Source organism: Mus caroli, chromosome 15 (genome assembly GCF_900094665.2).
Source record: "Mus caroli chromosome 15, CAROLI_EIJ_v1.1, whole genome shotgun sequence".
In the NCBI taxonomy this organism is placed as follows: Eukaryota; Metazoa; Chordata; class Mammalia; order Rodentia; family Muridae; genus Mus; species Mus caroli.
In genome coordinates, this window is record NC_034584.1 from 66,749,319 (window position 1) to 66,756,761 (window position 7,443).

The window sequence follows — 7,443 nt, forward strand, 5'->3', positions numbered from 1 at the left end:
CACCGCCACCTCCCGGCGCGACTCGACAACCTAGATAATCCTAGCAAAGCACCAAGGAAGCCCAGCAAGTTCAAGATTAAATTTTATCAGCTGTCAGGGAGCAGATCTGGTCGGGGCTCCCCGCTTTCTGGCCTCCGAGCCCCCAAGTTCTGCTCTGAGGCCTGCTAGACCAGCATGCTCTATGCACGCATGTCCCTTCTCCACTTGTTGCTGGCGTGTGCTCCCAGACCTGTCCAGCTGCCTCTGGAACCTTTTCTATAGAAGAGGAGGGTGTGTCAGCTCCTGCCTCGCCCTGCAGACTTTGCAATGTCTTCAAAGCCCATACTGAGAACCCAGGCCAAAGACAAACAGGGTCCTACTGCAGGGACCCCATCATCGGGGTAGGCTCCATATTCTGTGTAGTGCTTAAAGATAGTGCCAGGAGCAAGAAAAGAAGCTCTCCTTCCAATAAAGGAGGAGGAGGAGGAAACTAGACACAGCATTGCAGGGCTGCCATCCCAGCTAGCCAGAAGTCGAGGGAGGCGGATGGCTCCCGTAAATCCAGTCTAGGATACATAGAAGAAAGACTTGCCCCCACCCCTCTCCCAAGTGATTGACACAAATGGGTAATCAATCATACCTAGCCCTTGTGGTCACCACTACTTTGGTACTTTAGGGATGGAGACAGGATTTGCTGAACTCAGGAGACATCTTGGCTCAGAACCAGCCAGGGTAACACAGAACTAATGGGGGGGGGGGAGGCGGTGTTCAGCGGGAGGCAGTGTTAGACTTCAACTCAGCAGTAAAGCACTGACATTGGGTCTGCTCCCAGCACTGACATCCTACCCCCAAAGTCATGAAGTCGTTTTGGGGAACATGGAGTAGGTAAGTTGCCAGGCATCAAGAAGCCCTGGGTTCAATCCTCAACGCCGCAAAAAAAAAAAAAAAAAAGCGCATGATTACACATGTGTTTCTGAGCACAGGGAAGCCTGGGTACTGTGGGCATTGCTGCTCATCACAGGGATCACGGCGAAGATGGACACCGTGCGCGCTCCCTCCAGAGTGGAGTGAGAAAGACAGTAGAGTGTGTCTGCAGATGGGATCCAGTCAGTGCGGCTAAGTGCAGCAGTGTGCTTGGCCCTGAGCCAACAGGCCAGCATCAGCCTGGAGGTGTGACTCCCATTATTGTAAGGGTTCCTACGCATCCAGCTGTGCTTCCAGGAGGCTGAGGCAGTATAGGAATCCCTGCCTCTAAGGGAGGGAGCGAGGGAGGGGGAAGATCCCAAACAAGCAAAATTAAAGTAGCTCAGAGATGCCTTTGTAAGTAGCCGCCATCCTAAAAACAGCTAAGTAGTAGCTACGGTGTCCATCTAGCAGGAAAGGGCCGTGTGGAGCAGCCCCCTGGATACCTGCGGTTGCAGCATACCGTTCCAGGAGCCATGTTTCACTCCGAGGCCCACAGAGCCTGCTTGACAGTATAACACTAGGACCTGGGAGAAAAGCTGCAGGCTCTGCGGTAGGATGGAGGCTGGGAAACTTTTGTTTCCAGGCAGGATTATCTCAGGAAGGCTGGATTGTGTCTCTCCTGAGACCCAACACTGCCCTCTGCTGGTAGAAGGATGCCATTGCTTCCCGTCGGCCTCCTTCCACAGCTCAGTGCCCAGTTAAGTCCCGGGCTCACATTCAGCCACTCCGTACCAGCATTCAGAGTGCCCTTTTCCAGGGTACAGCCATCCTCCCCTGCGCTGATGCACCGTCCAAAAATCTGCAGACCCACAACCCAAGCCAAGGACACCATCGCTCCCTCTGACAATTTCATCCCCAATCCACCTCTTCCCCCATGGAGGGGGGGGGCTGCCTTCTTTCTGGACTGCAAGCTAGGACTCAACTTACAACGGTGTCATCTCCACTCACGCCTAGAACCTTCTCCAGTTCCCAGTCTGGCCTGGCACATAGCATTGGAGGCCTCGGTCCCTCCCGGCTCAATTCCTACTCTTGGGTTGGGGCTCCTGGTGCTATATGTAGCTATACACTCAGGCACAGGACGAGCTGATGAAGCAGGCCAGCCCATCTCTTAAAACACTTTGCACTCCCAGTTTTGATCAATAATCCCCAGGAAAGAGAAAAGAGAGCCTGAGGCATTGCACACCACATGCTCCAATGCTACGGGGCCTGAAGGATTCAACTTTAGGGCCTATTAGTTCCTTCAAGTCGGTGTGGTTATATTTGTAATCCTAGCACTGACGCTAAGGCAGGGGGATCGACAAACCATCTCAAAAACAGCTAGGTGTGATGTGCTGCATGCATTTAATCCCAGCACTTGAAAGGCAGAGGCAGGCTGGCCTATACATGTTTGAAGCCACTAGGCTTCTTTTGCTTTTTTATTCCTTTTGAGACAGGGTCTGAGGTAGCTTAGATTGGCTACCGCAAATTCACCAAATAAATAGCTGAGGCTGCCCTTGAACTTCTGATCCTCTTGCCTTTACCTTCGTGACCACACCTGGCTGTCTTTCCTTTCCTTTCTCTTGGTTGCTTCCTATCCCTCTCCACCCCATCCTTCCGTTTCTGTCTTACTCTAGAGCCTCAGCCTTCCCTGTAGGTGGCTCTTTACACGTGTAGGCCCACTGCCCACGGCTCCACTTTCTGTTGTGTTTAAGCCATGGTCTGTGGCATTATGTTACGGTAGTCACTATGGATTGAGACACTTTTACTGGACTCTGCAAATGAGAAGGGAAGCGCTGGAGTTATGGTTCCGTTGGTAGAGGGCTTGCCTCGCATGCACAAAGTCCTGGGTTCTCTCCTTAGCATCACATGAATCAGGCCTGGTGGCCCATGGTTGGAATCTAAGCACCAAAGAGGCAGAGACACGAGGATCTCTCCAAGTTACAGGCCAGCCAGGCTATATAGTGAATGTTTTGGGGGAAAGGAAGTTTCGAGACAGGGTTTCTCTGTGTAGCCCTGGCTGTCCTGGAACTTGCTCTATAGACCAGGCTGACCTCAAACTCAGAGAGATGTGCCTGGCTTTGCCTCCCAAATCCTGAAATTGAAGGCATGCGCCACCATACCTGTTAAAAGGTTCCTGCCATGAAACCTGATGGTGGGAGTTCAGCCCTAGATCCACAGCGGAAGGAGAGAACGGGCTTTTTCCAAGCTGACCTCTGACTTCCACATATGAATCATGAAAGGCAGGCACATGTGTATTGCACATGCACATACCAATACACAAAAATGTAACACAACATATATATTTTTAAAGGCCACCAAAAAAAAAAAAGAGTAATATATAACGGCTAGAGTACTTGCCTAGTATGTGTTAAGGCCTTGAGATTAGTCCTTGGCACTGAAAAAATATTGTGTGTGTTTGTGTATCTCTGTGTGTGTCTATGTTCATACACACGTGCATAGGCAAACTGGAATCTCAGACTTTCCTATGCGCCTCCGAGTACAAGGAAAATAGTTGCTATGTGATCAGATGTGCAGTACACAGCTGGTTAAAGAGACGTAAGAGTTGGATACGAAATAACCCAGTCACTGGGACTGTTGTCTTGACTGTAAACTTGACTCCAAAGATGCCCAGCTCACTAGTAAAGCATAGCCTAAGGGCCCGTGGAAGTGTTTAGATCGTCCACCGTGCGGTTCCTGGGATGAATGACTGCAGGGAGGTGGTGCAGCTATGCTGGGAACCCGGGTCACCAGGTATGATCCCGAGGCCTGCATGGTGCCTGACTATTTCCTGTCAATCATGAAGGAGAAGAGCCTCCACTAACACATCTGCCACAAGTGCCATGGAGCCAAGCAGCCATGGAGCAAACACTCCAAAAGAAATCTCTTGGGACTGAAAGAGGTGGCTCAGCAGTTAAGAGCTGGTCTTCCTGAGGCCCTGAGTTCACTTCCCAGCAACCACATGATGGATCACAACCATCCATAGTGGGATCTGAAGCCCTCTTCTGGCATGCAGGTATACATGCAAATAGAGCACTCATAGACATAAAAATAAATCCCAAAAACAAAAAATCTCTTGCCCCTAGGGGGCTTCTCTCAGGAATCTGGTCACAACGGGATAAAGCTGACTGATTGTTACAGTCATGGAAAGGACAATTTGAGTGGAAATTTATTTCTTTTTTTTTTCCCCCTCCTTCCCTCCCTCCCTCCCTTCCTTTCTCTCTTTCTTCACTGCTGGGGATTAAAGCCAGGGAGTGCTCAGGACATACTAGATTAGTGCCCTGTCCTGAGCTCCAGTCCCAGCAGTAACATAGTTCAAAGAGAGAACAGAGACCTTTCTTTGTCCATGACTTGACGAACCCAAGGAAGGGCTGCTGATGGCTGGAGGGAGTAGGGGGTCTTTGATTGTTCTTTTCTCATTGTTCATTTTCCCTACATCAGCACCACGGGAGCTATGGGCCCCAAATAGCAGGTGGCATCAGGAGGAAGTTATATCAAAGTGACTCCAGTCTCGGAGCCATTTCAGCCTAAGGCCAGAACCCCAGGCAACCTCTTTCCTGCAGCCGCAGAATTGGACCTAAAGCTGGCTCACTGTGCACTGGTGCACAGGGTGGGGAAAGCAAAGGTCGGGAAACCAAGCTTAGGTGTGTGTTGGCAAGAGAAGGGGCCAGAGAAGTGACCTGCCTGCCCTAGAGCCTAGTTCTCCCTCCAAGACACCTGTGTGACTAGGGTAGTACACACTCAGACGCCTGGAGACCTGGCCTCAGCTTGGGTCTCGCCAAGGCCACCAAGAGCAGCTTACCCCTGGTGGCTATGGGGCCAGCCTGGCCTTAGCTGCTCATGGAGCACTGTCCAGCTGTCCAGCTGCGGCAGGCCTCAGGTAAACACAGCTACCTCAGCCAACTGAGCCACAACCAGCCAAGCCTCAGATGTGGAGTCAATAGCATTTGTTAAATGAACTGGTACAAACCCCAAAGGGCTTTTCCCAGAGTGGGAACTGACAAACTGACTTTCTCATTTAATACAGTTCATTGGTGTGGTCCTGGGGATTGAATCCAGGGCCTAGGCAAGTGCTCCGCTGCTAAGTACACCGGAGCCCAGAAACTGACAAATTCACTCTAAGTGAATATATAACTGCAAACGACAGCGAGACATGGTGGCTCAAACCTGTAACTCCAGAACTGGGGAGACAGAAGCAGGAGGATTAATATCCCTGTGAGACCAGCCTGGGCTACATAGTAATCACCAGGCCAGCTTGGGCTACGTATTAGACTATCTCAACAAAACAGAACAAAGTGAGACATAAACAAAATGACTTAGAAGAGCCAGAAATACAATGTCTTGAAAAAGGACAAAAGGGTCGGGCAGTGGTGGCGCACTCCTTTAATCCCAGCACTTGGGAGGTAGAGGCAGGCAGATTTCTGAGTATGAGGCCAGCCTGGTCTACAGAGTGAGTTCCAGGACAGCCAGGGCTACACAGAGAAACCCTGTCTCGAAACACACACACACACACACACACACACACACACACACACACACGCATCATGAGCTGTGTGCAAGGGAAAGCAGGGAAAGCTTGGGGACATGAGAAGGAGAAAGGAGCCCCTTGCCCTGGAGTCTGGCTGAAGACTCTAACTAGCATAGTTAACTGCTTAAGGTCTTTCTCCCTTCCCAGTTACAAATGTGTGAAATTCTGTAGGAATCTCATCAGAAACCCCATTTACATGGAAAGGGCACACACTAAGTCCCCTGTGCAACCCTACTGACTCCTGGCTTCACCTCATCAGACTAAAAATCCGCCCAAGGTATCCACAGATCTTTATCTTGCCCATCAAAATGCCTTTAATCCCAGAGCTCTGGAGGCAGAGGCAGGTAGATTTCTATGAGTTCAGGGCCAGCCAGTTGTACAGAGCAAAGTCCAGGACAGCCAGAACTACACAGAAAAACCCTGTCTTGAACAAAACAAAACACACATCAAAAACAAAAACAGAAAACAAAAGAAAAAGCAAAAAGGAGAGGGTGTTTTAGCAAATGTTTGAGGTGTAACTTGAGACACCCCCCCCCAAATGGTCTTCAGGGCTGATGCTGAGAAGCCATGCCTACTCCAGCAGAAGCTCACACGCACTTGAGTACATTTTACTTGCTCCTATTCTCCCGTGGGAAGCACACCATCTCTCCACCTCAGGGAAGGGACATCTCTCTCCTGAGAACCTTTCTCTTAATTCTCTCATAATCCCAATGCCTATAATCCCAGCACATGGGTGGTAGAGTCCGGGGAAATGGCCACAAGTTCCAGCCCAGCCAAGGTTTCACAGACTCTGTCAGAAAAACTAACAAACAAAAAGACATTTCAAATGATTGTCATCCTTTACTGGGTAAAACTGAGATGGCCTGCAGAACTGGTATGGACTAGGCCCGTAGAGATGTAGTCCAGGGCAGATACAGGTGGAGAACACTGGAGTGACCATGCACCCAGCAATGTAGCCCAGGGCAGGGCAGCAGCTGGTGTGTCCTGCAGCTTCAGGGCCACATGCCTGAGAGTGTGAGGGAGGCCTCTGGCTCTCCATACCATGTAGACATCAGACTCCATTCTTGCAGGTACTGTTTGTTTCCAGGGCTCCCAAAGCTCAGCTCTCACAGTCCTTTCTGCCAGGCCTCACAGGCACCCTTAAGCCTGGGAGCAATGGTTTCTTGCTTTGTGAGGAACTGAGATCCCCTGGCCTTTTGTGAAGTGTTCTGTGAATGCAGGAATCTATTTAGATGTGGGCTTGGTGAAGTGAAAGCCTGAAGCAAGAGTCACATCTTTCCTGGGTACCTTAGCTGCTTTCAGCTGTGCTTGGCTGCCTGTAGGTGCCTCCCATCTTGCTGCTCTTTTTTGAATAACAGACCCTTGGGGACATGGTCACCTAGCAGCACCTGGCTCCCACGCTCCACAACACAGCAGATGGAGATGCACTTGAATCCAGCCATCCACTCCTGTCTTTGTACAAGCCAAGGCATCACTGTGTTGCCATAGAAACAGATGCTCCGTTCCTACGCAACTAGCAATCAACCTCCGCACACAAAAATGCTGATGAGAGCTTCCACAAAAGCAGACATTGGTGACTCCTAGGTGTCATCCTTCTAGCAGGTAACATCAGTCATCTAGATGGGCTGGGCTGCTGGGCCATGGTGATGGTCACAGAGTACTCTATAGTCAACAAAGTCCAAGAAAGAAGAGAGGGTCAAGCAGTCTCCCAAAAGTCAGTAACCCTGGATAGAGAGCCAAGCAAGGTCCCATCTTTGGTTCTCTAGTCCTCCTGATGATGACTATATGGGCTTCCCTTGAGCCAATGTGAGAAAGCAGTGGTAAACCCAACAGAGGCCAGGCACCACAAGCCTGTGGCCTATAGGCCTATAAGGATACAATGTCGTTTGGTTTTTGTTTGTTTGTTTTGTTTTTTGAGACAGGGTTTCTCTGTGTAGCCTTGGCTGTCCTGGAACTCACTTTGTAGACCAGGCTGGCCTCGAACTCAGAAATCC